This window comes from Balaenoptera physalus (genome assembly GCF_965194825.1).
Source record: "Balaenoptera physalus genome assembly, chromosome: 1".
NCBI classification, from domain to species: Eukaryota; Metazoa; Chordata; class Mammalia; order Artiodactyla; family Balaenopteridae; genus Balaenoptera; species Balaenoptera physalus.
The window spans coordinates 57,204,949-57,217,897 of NC_138882.1; the positions used below are offsets into that span (position 1 = coordinate 57,204,949).

Consider the following 12,949-nt stretch of genomic DNA (forward strand, 5'->3'; position numbering starts at 1 on the left):
CAAATATTAATTTTGCAATGTAAAAAATATAATGTCTGCATTTAGGTGGTTTACAACCTAGGAAACACAAATATTTTTAAACAAATAACTGTGGTATAAGCCTGAATGAAAGAAATCCTTACAAGAGAATTATCACTGAAAATATTGGTCCTAGAGGGGAGAGATTACTTCCAAATGGGAGAATTATAAAAGGCTTTATGAAGATACTGGCTTTTGTGCTGGTCTTCATAAATACAAAAAGAGTTTCAGAAGGCTTAAGACGATGAAAGGACATATCTGGACAGAAGACCATAAACCAGCATCTGGTTACTACCAACCAGGCAGTATATAATAAGTGTTATCTTAATTCAAAATCATCACTATAAATCTTTTAAGTTATATACTTTTGATGTCTGTTTACAAGTGAAATTGAGGTTCAGAGAGGTTAACTCATTTACCCAAGAGAACACAACTGAATAAAGAGTAGTGGAGTTGAAATTTGAATCCAGGTCTACCTTACTCCAAAACGCATACTCTTTCTGCTACACTGCCTTCAGGTTGGAGAAAAGTGTGAACAAAGGTGTGGATAAGGGAAACCGTAGCAGATGTGTAGGAAACTTTTAATATAGTACACGTAGGAAGTTGCGATAGAAACTCTCTTGGGGAATGAGGCTGGAGAGGTACCAGAGTATACAGTCTGGAATGCCATACAGAAAAAGAAGTTTGGGGTAGTAAGCTGCTAAAGCCCACTGTACAGGGAGATGAGATTATCACATGAGAATATTTTCATAGCAGTTATGTAGAGTGCATTGTAATGAAAGGAGATTAGAAGTAGAGAGTTCAGTTAGATAGGTTATTAAACGATTTAATCAGTATTTTTTCTGTATTCAGTTTCCTTTTAAAAATGTTAAAGTTGACCTCACATATTACAAACATGTTTATTTGAAGGTATTTCAATATATTCACTTCAAAAAAATTCTTTTGAACTGTTTTGAGGATACAGTTATTATCTCCCACCTACTGGCACACAACTTAAATTTTTTATTTTTTTACTTTTTCCAAGAATTTCAGTTGCTGAACTTAATACATGTGAATTGCAGAGTTTTGTTAAGGGATAGGATTAAGGATGACCCTAGGGCCTGGGGCGTGGGGTCAGGGGTTGAGACATCACTGAGGGAATAGAACACCAAGAGTAAATCTAATCCTATCTTCTCCTTGCTACTGACTCCTTGTTATCCATAAATAAAGTCCTGACTCTGGTATAAGAGAGTTAGTTTGCATGTTTACCCCAACCTATGGTTCTTATCTCATCAACTAATACACAGGCTGATTCAAAATTTCTCATCACCCCAAAGCACCATTTTCTTTCAAGCTCATGGCATTTCCATGACCATGTCCCTTTGCCTAAAATATCCTCCATCTATTCTCTTGAGAAATTTCAACTATTACTCTTCCATGTTCTATTTGTGGCCTTGTCTGTGAAACCTCTCATCTCTCCCACTTTCCTTCTTGCTTCCTCAGTTACCCTTTGAACTCTGTATTTCTTATACTATAATAATACACTTAGTAGTTTTCTTTTTAAAAGTCCATTTCCCCTTCTAGTTTATAATCTCAAGATCAGACATCATATCTCATTTATCTTCAGAACCCCAGTAACCAGCACAATGCTTGGCATGTAATATCTACCCTAATGATGATAAATGGATGGATAATGATAGATGAGTTTAAATGGCATGAAATTAATTAACTTTATGGTGAAGCCACTATCATATCCTGAAAGTGCTGGGATAATGGACATTTATTCTCTCTGTAGAAGCAATTTGGTGAATTACCATATCACCTTGGAGATGAGGGAAAGCTTTTTCCAGAAGCTTCTGTCAAAGCTAAGTTCTAAAGGCTGAGCTAGCTCCAGGGACTTGTGCAAAGACCCTTTATCCTACAGTTTTGACCATTAGGTAGAGTTGCCTCTGAGGTCACTAATATCATCTAATGCCCAAATCTAATAACCTATTATTATTAAACAATCTTTCATCTTCTCATGATTTTTGACAGTTTTGACTACCTTCTCTTTTTTAAAAAGAACTTTCCCTCACTTAAAAACAATCACTTATAAGATGCATTCTATATGCCAGATACATATGTGTCTCATTTAATCATAACAACTCAGCTCAAGTTTTTCTTTTTTTCTTTTTTTTTTTAAAGTAAATTTATTTATTTTTAGTTTTGGCTGTGTTGGGTCTTTGTTGCTGTGTGCAGGCTTTTCTCTAGTTGCGGCGAGCAGGGGCTACTCTTCGTTGCGGTGCATGGGATTCTCATTGGGTGGCTTCTCTTGTTGCAGAGCACGGGCTCTAGGCGCACGGGCTTCAGTAGTTGTGGCTTGCGGGCTCTAGAGCACAGGCTCAGCAGTTATGACGCATGGGCTTAGTTGCTCCACGGCACGTGGGATCTTCCCGGACCAGGGCTCGAACCCGTGTCCCCTGCATTAGCAGGCGGATTCTTAACCACTGCGCCACCAGGGAAGCCCTCAAGTTTTTCTCCCTTCCCTTCCCTCTTCCCTCTTCCCTCTTCCCTCTTCCCTCTTCCTTTTTCCTTTCCCTTAGCTCTATTAGCTCAGTTTTCATTAGCTCAGTTTTATTTTACAGTTGAGGAGACTGAGATTCAGAGAGGTTTGGTAACTTGTCCAAGATGACATAGTTTGGAAGTGTTAGAGCTTTGAACTCAAGTGTATCTGACTACAGTGACTGTGTTTATTCCACTCTGCCACTTGAGCTGTCTGTATAGCATAGTTTGTCTGCATATTTTGTTAATTTGACTTTAGGGATACAGATTTAGGCCCATTTCGTTCTGATGGCCAATTACTAATATGTCCCAGAATACAGAAGTGAATTCTGTGGAGCTGCTTTTTTTGGTAAGAGAGGCCGAAAGACCTCTCTTAGGTGATCAAGGGGCTTAGAATTGAATATAAAATATAGCTTGTCACTTTAACAAGGATGAGATTCCAAATTGGAAGTAGAGTTGTTTGATACCCTAAACTCAAACAAGAAGAGGAAAGAATCAGTAGATAATTACCATACAATTGAACTTCACAGTAATGATGCTAATTTATCTGGAAAGATTTCATATCTAATCATAGTAATTGCTTCAGGGACTCAGAACAGGGAGGTGGGAGATGCTCACTTCTCTATTCTTTTGTACTGTTTGGATTTTTACCACACATGTATTCTGTCTATTCAAGTAAACCAATTTTTTATTTTAAGAGAGAAGGTATCATAACAGTCCCTGAAGAATGGTGCATTATTGTCCCCATTTTTAAATCCAGCAATCTTGCTAAACTCTTATCAATTTTAATTACTCATTTCTACATTTTCTTGTATTTTTTTATGTACACAATAATATGATCCACAAGTAATGAAAGTTTAATCTACCTTTCCAGTTTTGGTACCTTGATACATTTTATTCATTTTGATTTATTCCAATGGCCAGTAGCTTTAGTATAATACTGAATGGAAATGTTGATATCTGGCATCATTATCTTGTTACTCACCAAAGGGAAAACTTTTGAATATGTCATGATTATATATGATTTCTGCTTTAGGATTTTTATAGATACCCTTAGAAGGAAGTTTCTTTTTCAGTTGTCAGCTTGTTAAGATTTATTATCATATATGAATGCTGAAGTATATTATTGCTTTCTTTTGTACCTATTGAAGATGATATATTTCTCGTTGAAATATTGATGTAAAAATAGGTAACATTTTTTTTTCTAATGTTAAACCAATCTTGCATTGTTGGAATAAGCCCAACTTGTGTAAGATGTATTATCCTTACACATTGTTAAAACTGACTTCCTGCTATTTTGTTTAGGATTTTTCCATCTATTTTCATGAATAACATTGGCCTATAATTTTTCTTTATTGCATTGTCCTTGTCAAGTTTTGATTTTATAGTTACATTAGCTTCATAAAACAAGTTAGGGAATGCTCCTTTCTTTTCTTTCCTGTGGAAGATTTGTGTACGATTGGAATTACTCCTTTCTTGACTATTTGATTGAAATTGTAGGTAAAATCATATAAGCCTGAGGTGGAAAAATTTTTTGACAGTTGATTCTTTTTTTTTTTTAATGCCTGTAGGATGATTCATGTTTTCTATTTCTTCTTGATCAACTTTTTATAGAAATTTTTCCACTTGGTTTAAATATTTGATTTGTTAATATAAAATATTTCCATTTTTTCTACAGAATTATTTATTATTCTCATTCTGAGAGGAGAAGTCAGTTTAACATAATGCTTATCAACATTTGGAAAAAGAAACTAAATAAGGAAAGGGGTATATTCTGATTTTGTTTAATAGGTATCTATTTCTTCAGGTTAAAAAAAAGTTGTTTATCATCATGAGTACCAAGGCTTATACATAAAACCATCCTTATTTTATGGGAGTGTCTGGTCCATGAATATGGTATATATGTCAGTTTATTTAGGTATTCTTTAATATCTCTCAGTGTTGTTTTATAATTGTCAACACGTAGGTCTTGCTTATATTTTAGGTTTGTCTCTAAGCAGTTTATACTTTGATGTTATTATAAGTGGTGTTTTTAAAAAATTTCATTTGCTAAGTATTCACTGCTAGTTTATAGAAATAAATTGATTTTCATATAATGACCTTATATCTGACAACCCTACTAGGTCAGTGTATTAGTTGTGGCAGCTGTTTTGAAGATTTTTAAAGATGTTCTACATAGGCAGCCATGTCATTTACAAATAAAGACAATTCTTTGACGATTGCACTGGGTAGGACCTCTAATATAGTGTTAGATAGAAGTGGTGAATGCACGCATCCTCCCCTTGCTCCCAGTCTGAGAGAGAAAGAGTTTAACATTTCACCATTAAGTATAATGTTAGCTGGAAGTTGTTCATAGGTATTCCTTATCACCTTGAGGAAATTCCTTTCTATTCTTAGTTTCCTGAGAGTTTTTATTATGAATATGTGTTGAATTCTGTCAAATGCATTTTCCATGTCAATTGTAATTACATGATTTTTCTCTTCTATTCTGTTAAAAATGTTACTTACATTCATTGTCTAAAAAAATTGTTAAACCAACTAGAATATCTGGATAGAAACCACTTGGGCATGATATATTATTCTTTTTATATATGGCTGATTATGTTTACTGAGATTTTGTTACAGGTTTACACGGCTGTTTATAAAGGTAACTGGTCTGTAATGTTTTAATAATGTCTTTTGCTTTGTTTGACTCACAAACTGAATTTGGAAGTGTTCCTTCCTCCTCTATTTTCTGATTTGTTCTTTGATTTTGGGGAATTGCATCTTTCATAGGATTTATTTATTTCACTGTATGTCAATTTTATTGGCATAAAGTCGTTTCTATTTATTCTCTATCTTTTTTAATATCTGTAGGATGTCTAGTGATATACCCTCATTCCTGATATTGTTACCTTACATTTTCTCTCTCTTTTTGTAGAGATTTATCAACTTTATTTCAAGAACTAGCTTTTGGTTTTAATAATTTTTACCTATTTTTGTCTTTTTATTTTATTGGTTTCTGCTTTTTATTACTACCATATTTATACTTGTGTTTTCTGTAATTTGCTTTTTCCCTAGCTTCTTAAGTTAAGCTTCAAGTTATTACATTATTAATGTTAAACTTTCTGCTTTACTAATATAGACATTAAGAGATATAATTTTCTATCTAAGCACTGTTGTAGCTGTATTACATAAGTTTTAATATATTGTGTTTTCAATATCTTTTAGTTCAATACTGTTTCTCATTTCCTTGTGATTTCTTTTTTGAGCCCTGAGTTACTTAAGAATGTGTTTTTAAATCTCCAAGTATTTGGAGATTTGTGCCAGGTGTCTCTTGTTATTGATTTCTACTCTAGGTCTGTTTGGTCAGAGACCACACTTGTATAGTTTCATTCTTTTAAATGTACTGAGATTTGTTTAATGGTCTGGCACATAGTCTGTCTTGGTAAATAGTTTACAGGCACTTGAAAAGAATGCATATTTTTGCCATTTAAGATTTTATGTAAATATTAATTTGTTCAATTTGTTTCTGATACTATTTTTCATCTTTTATATCTTTTTTGACTTTCTCTCTACTTATTCTTTGAACTATTGACAGAAGAGTGTTGAAATCTGCAAACACAAGTGTGGAGTTATCTGTTCCAATTCAGTTCTGTCAGTTTTTGCTTTGTGTATCTTGAAGCTCTGTTTTACATATATACACATTTAGGATTTTTTAAAAAATTGACCCTTATTTAATTATAAAATATTACTCTTATTCCTGGTTATGTTCCTTGTCCTGAAGTCTACTTTTTCTTTTTTCTTTTTTCTTTTTTTTTTTTTTTGGGTGCACCACGCAGCTTGTGGGATCTTAGTTCCGCGACCAGGGATTGAAGCTGGGCCACAACAGTGAAAGCTCCAAGTCCTAACCACTGGACTGGCAGGGAATTCCCAGAAGTCTACTTTTTCTTTTTCTTTTTCTTTTTCTTTTTTTTATTTTTTTATTTATCAAGTATTAGTTCATTTATTTATTATTTTTTAAAATTTTCATTGGGGTATAATTGCTTTACAATGGTGTGTTAGTTTCTGCTTTATAACAAAGTGAATCAGCTATACATATACATATATCCCCATATCTCCCCCCTCTTGCGTCTCCCTCCCATCCTCCCTATCCCACCCTTCTAGGTGGTCACAAAGCACCGAGCTGATCTCCCTGTGCTATGCAGCTACTTCCCACTAGCTACCTTTACATTTGGTAGTGTATATATGTCCATGCCACTCTCTCACTTCGTCCCAGCTTACCCTTCCCCCTCCCCATGTCCTCAAGTCCATTCTCTACATCTGCATCTTTATTCCTGTCCTGCCCCTAGGTTCTCTAGAACCATTTTTTTCTTTTTTTAGAGTCCATATATATGTGTTAGCATATGGTATTTGTCTTTCTCTTTCTGACTTACTTCACTCTGTATGACAGACTCTAGGTCCATCCACCTTACTATATAACTCAATTTTGTTTCTTTTTATGGCTGAATAATATTCCATTATATATATGTGCCACATCTTCTTAATCCATTCATCTGTCAATGGACACTTAGGTTGCTTCCATGTCCTGGCTATTGTAAATAGAGCTTCAGTGAACATTGTGGTACATGACTCTTTTTGAACCATGGTTTTCTCAGGGTATATGCCCAGTAGTGGGATTGCTGGGTCATATGGTAGTTCTATTTTTAGTTTTTTAAGGAACCTCCATACTGTTGTCCATAGTGGCTGTATCAATTTACATTCCCACCAACAGTGCCAGAGGGTTCCCTTTTCTCCAGACCCTCTCCAGCATTTATCGTTTGTAGATTTTTTGATGATGGCCCTTATGACTGGTGTGAGGTGATACCTCATTGTAGTTTTGATTTGCATTTCTCTAATGATTAGTGATGTTGAGCATCCTTTCATGTGTTTGTTGGCAGTCTGTATATCTTCTTTGGAGAAATGTCTATTTAGGTCAGAAGTCTACTTTTTCAGATATTAATAGAGCCATCACAGCTTTCTTATGATTAATGTTTGCATGGTGTATCTTCTTCTCATTTTAAAAATCTTTTTTTTTTAATTTAAAGTGTGTTTCTTACAGACAGCGTAGAGTTGCTCTTGCTCTTTTATCAAGTCTTATCATCTCTGCCTTTTAATTGTAGTATTTAGACCATCTACATTTACTTCTTTGGTATTTGTCTGCCATCTTGCTATTTGTTGTCTATTTGTCCTATCTGTTCTTTGTCCCCGTATTCCTCATTTTCTTTTTTTTAAATTGAGTATTTATAATTCATTTTATCTCCTTTAATAGCTTATTAGCTATACTGTTTCTTTTACTTTTCTAGTGGTTTCTCTAAGGTTTATAATATTCATGTTTAACTTATCACAGTCTGTCATCAGATTATACCACTTTATATTATGGAAGAACCTTCCAATATACATCTATTTTCCCCTTCTATCCTGTGTACTTTTGCTGTCCTATATGTTACTTCTGTTTATTATAACATAACATAATGCATTGTTATTATTTATGCTTTAAACAGGCAATTATCTGTTAAGAAAATTAAAAGACAAATAAGCAAACATCTTTTATATTTACCCACATATTGAACATTTCCAGCACTCTTCATCATTTTGTTTAAATCTGAGTTTTCATGTGTTATAAGAACTTCCTTTAACAGTTCTTACAGTGCATATCTGCTGCTATCTCAGCTTTAGTTTGTCTCAAAATATCTTTATTTTTAAATAATATTTCTAGGTTGACAGGTTTTTTCTTTCATCATCTTAAAAAGGTGTATTATATTGGCTTGCATTGCTTCTGCTGACAAATTGGTGATCTTTTTCCTCTATATGTAATTGTTGACCTAAAACAGATTGCCAGTTATTTCTGTAGCAAAAATGGGTTTATTCAGGATCATCAAAGAATTGCAATTCAGAGTTTGCAACTGTGGTGAGTCACGTGCAAGTCCCCAGCAAAATGGAGAGGAGAACTCTTTATAGAGGGGAAAAGGAAGTTGTGAGGGCTATAGTAAACAAAGAGTCCTTGTCCTTTTATTGGCTGAGTTGTGACTGTCTCTCATTGGCTGAACTGTTGGCAGGCAACAAGAAAGAGTCTTTCTTCTTCCTCTTGGGCTCTGCTCTCGTCATAGGGTGTGAGAGCTGCCCCTTCTGGTCTTCCAACTCTATTTTAATTGAGGTTTCTATTTAAGTCTTTTACACTTCCCCCTTTTGATCAAGATCTTTCTGTGAAAGCATTGCTGAACATGAATCAGGTTTTCCAGTTTCAGAATTTTTTTCCCCTTGATGCCAGGAAAGACTTTTCCTGGTTGTAGTGTCTCACATCAGAGGGAAAGTGCAGAGATTGGAAATCTATTGAGGTCACATTTGAGTAACAAGGAGAGACAGGAGGGAGACCTCTTACGCACTTTTTATGTAAAGACTATATGGTGACCAGTCCCTCCCATCAGGAAACCTGCACAAGCCCCTTAGATAGCCTCATCCACCAGAGGACAGACAGCAGAAGCAAGAAGAACTAGAGTCCTGCAGCCTGTGGAACAAAAACCACATTCACAGAAAGATAGACAAGATGAAAAGGCAGAGGGCTATGTACCAGATGAAGGAACAAGATAAAACCCCAGAGAAACAACTAAATGAAGTGGAGATAGGCAACCTTCCAGAAAAAGAATTCAGAATAATGATAGTGAAGATGATCCAGGACCTTGGAAAGAGAATGGAGGCAAAGATCAAGAAGATGCAAGCAATGTTTAACAAAGACCTAGAAGAATTAAAGAACAAACAGAGATGAACAATACAATAACTGAAATGAAAACTACACTAGAAGGAATCAATAGCAGAATAACTGAGGCAGAAGAACGGATAAGTGACCTACAAGACAGAATGGTGGAATTCACTGCTGCAGAACAGAATAAAGAAAAAAGAAGGAAAAAAAATGAAGACAGCCTAAGAGACCTCTGGGACAACATTGAATGCAACAACATTTGAATTATAGGGGTCCCAGAAGAAGAAGAGAGAGAGAAAGGACCCGAGAAAATATTTGAAGAGATTATAGTTGAAAACTTCCCAAATATGGGAAAGGAAATAGCCACCCAAGTCCAGGAAGTGCAGTGAGTGCCATACAGGATAAACCCAAGGAGAAACACACCGAGACACATAGTAATCAAAGTGGCAAAAATTAAAGACAAAGAAAAATTGTTGAAAGCAGCAAGGGAAAAATGACAAATAACATACAAGGGAACTCCCGTAAGGTTAACAACTGATTTCTCAGCAGAAACTCTACAAGCCAGAAAGGAGTGGCATGATATACTTAAAGTGATGAAAGGGAAGAACCTACAACCAAGATTACTCTACCCGGCAAGGATCTCATTCAGATTCGATAGACAAATCAAAAGCTTTACAGACAAGCAAAAGCTAAGAGAATTCACCATCACCAAACCAGCTCTATAACAAATGCTAAAGGAACTTCTCTAAGTGGGAAACACAAGAGAAGAAAAGGACCTACAAAAACAAACCCAAAACAATTAAGAAAATGGTCATAGGAACATACATATTGATAATTACCTTAAACGTGAATGGATTAAATGCTCCAACGAAAAGACACAGGCTTGCTGAATGGATACAAAAACAAGACCCATATATATGCTGTCTACAAGAGACCCACTTCAGACCTAGGGACACATACAGGCTGAACGTGAGGGGATGGAAAAAGATATTCCATGCACATGGAAATCAAAAGAAAGCTGGAGTAGCAATACTCATATCACATAAAATAGACTTTAAAAAAAATAATGTTACAAGACACAAGGAAGGACACTACATAATGATCAAGGGATCAATCCAAGAAAAAGATATAACAATTATAAATATATATGCACCCAAGATAGGAGCACCTCAATACATAAGGCAACTGTTAACAGCTGTAAAAGAGGAAATCGACAGTAACACAATAATAGTGGGGGACTTTAACACCCCGCTTACACCAATGGACAGATCATCCAAAATGAAAATAAATAAGGAAACAGAAGGTTTAAATGACACAATAGACCAGTTAGATTTAATTGATATTTATAGGACATTCCATCCAAAAGCAGCAGATTACACTTTCTTCTCAAGTGCGCACGGAACATTCTTCAGGATAGATCACATCCTGGGTCATAAATCAAGCCTCAGTAAATTTAAGAACATTGAAATCATATCAACCATCTTGTCTGGCCACAGCTCTATGAGATTAGAAATCAATTACAACGGAAAAAACGTAAAAAACACAAACACATGGAGGCTAAACACTACGTTACTAAAATACCAAGAGATCACTGAAGAAATCAAAGAGGAAATCAAAAAATACCTAGAGACAGATGACAGTGAAAACACGATGATCCAAAACCTATGGGATGCAGCAAAAGCAGTTCTAAGATGGAAGTTTATAGCTATACAAGCCTACCTCAAGAAACAAGAAAAATCTCAAATAAATAACCTTTCACCTAAAGGAACTAGAGAAAGAAGAACAAACAAAACCCAAAGTTAGTAGAAGGAAGGAAATCATAAAGATCAGAGCAGAAATAAATGAAATAGAAACAAAGAAAACAATAGCAAAGATCAATAACCCTAAAAGCTCTTACTTTGAGAAGATAAACAAAATTGATAAACCATTAGCCAGACTCATCAAGAAAAAGAGGGAGAGGACTCAAATCCATAAATTAGCAATGAAAAAGGAGAAGTTACAACAGACACCGCAGAAATACAAAGCATCCTAAGAGACTACTACAGGCAACTCTATGCCAATAAACTGGACAACCTGGAAGAAATGGACAAATTTTTAGAAAGGTATAACCTTCCAAGACTGTACCAGGAAGAAATAGAAAATATGAACAGACCAATCACAAGTAATGAAATTGAAACTGTGATTAAAAACCTTCCAACAAACAAAAGCCCAGGACCAGATGGCTTCACAGGTGAATTCTATCAAACATTTAGAGAAGAGCTAAAACCATCCTTCTCAAACTCTTCCAAAAAATTGCAGAGGACTATGAGGCCACCATCACCCTGATACCAAAACCAGACAAAGATACTACAAAAAAAGAAAATTACAGACAAATATCACTGATGAATATAGATGCAAAATTCCTCAACAAAATACTAACAAACAGAATCCAACAACACATTAAAAGGATCATACACCATGATCAAGTGGGATTTATCGAAGGGATGCAAGGATTCTTCAATATATGCAAATCAATCAATGTGATACACCATGTTAACAAATTGAAGAATAAAAACCATATGATCATCTCTCAATAGATGCAGAAAAAGCTTTTGACAAAATTCAATACCCATTTATGATAAAAACTCTCCAGAAAGTGGGCATAGAGGGAACCTACCTCAATATAATAAAGGCCATATACGACAAACCCACAGCAAACATCATTCTCAATGGTGAAAAACTGAAAGCATTTCCTCTAAGATCAGGAACAAGACAAGGATATCCACTCTCACCACTATTATTCAACATAGTTTTGGAAGTCCTAGCCACGGCAATCAGAGAAGAAAAAGAATACAGATTGGAAAAGAAGAAGTAAAACTGTCACTGTTTGCAGATGACATGATACTATACATAGAGAATCCTAAAGATGCCACCAGAAAGCTAGTAGAGCTAATCAATGAATTTGGTAAAGTTGCAGGATACAAAATTAATACACAGAAATCTCTTGCACTCCTATATACTAATGATGAAATATCTGAAAGAGAAATTAAGGAAACACTCCCATTTACCATTGCAACAAAAAGAATAAAATACCTAGGAATAAAGCTACCTAGGGAGACAAAAGACCTGTATGCAGAAAACTATAAGACACTGATGAAAGAGATTAAAGATGATACCAACAGATGGAGAGAAATACCATGTTCTTGGATTGAAGAATCAATATTGTGAAAATGACTATACTACCCAAAGCAATGTACAGATTCAATGCAATCCCTATCAAATTACCGATGGCATTTTTTACAGAGCTAGAACAAATCATCTTAAAATTTGTATGGAGACACAAAAGACCCCAAATAGCCAAAGCAGTCTTGAGGGGAAAAAACGGAGCTGGAGGAATCAGACTCCCTGACTTCAGACTATACTACAAAGCTACAGTAATCAAGACAATATGGTACTGGCACAAAAACAGAAACATAGATCAATGGAACAAGATAGAAAGCCCAGAGATAAACCCACGCACCTATGGTCAACTAATCTATGACAAAGGAGGCAAGGATATACAATGGAGAAAAGACATCCTCTTCAATAAGTGGTACTGGGAAAACTGGACAGCTACATGAAAAAGAATGAAATTAGAACACTCCCTAACACCATACACAAAAAGAAACTCAAAATGGATTAGAGACCTAAATGTAAGACCAGACACTATAAAAC

At 35.1% G+C, this 12,949-nt stretch overlaps 1 protein-coding gene across 5 annotated transcripts in view; it reads left to right on the plus strand.

The window, feature by feature from the left end:
- Positions 1–12,949, plus strand: part of COP1 (COP1 E3 ubiquitin ligase) — a 271,776-nt gene that overhangs the window by 244,470 nt on the left and 14,357 nt on the right. The window lies entirely within an intron of this gene.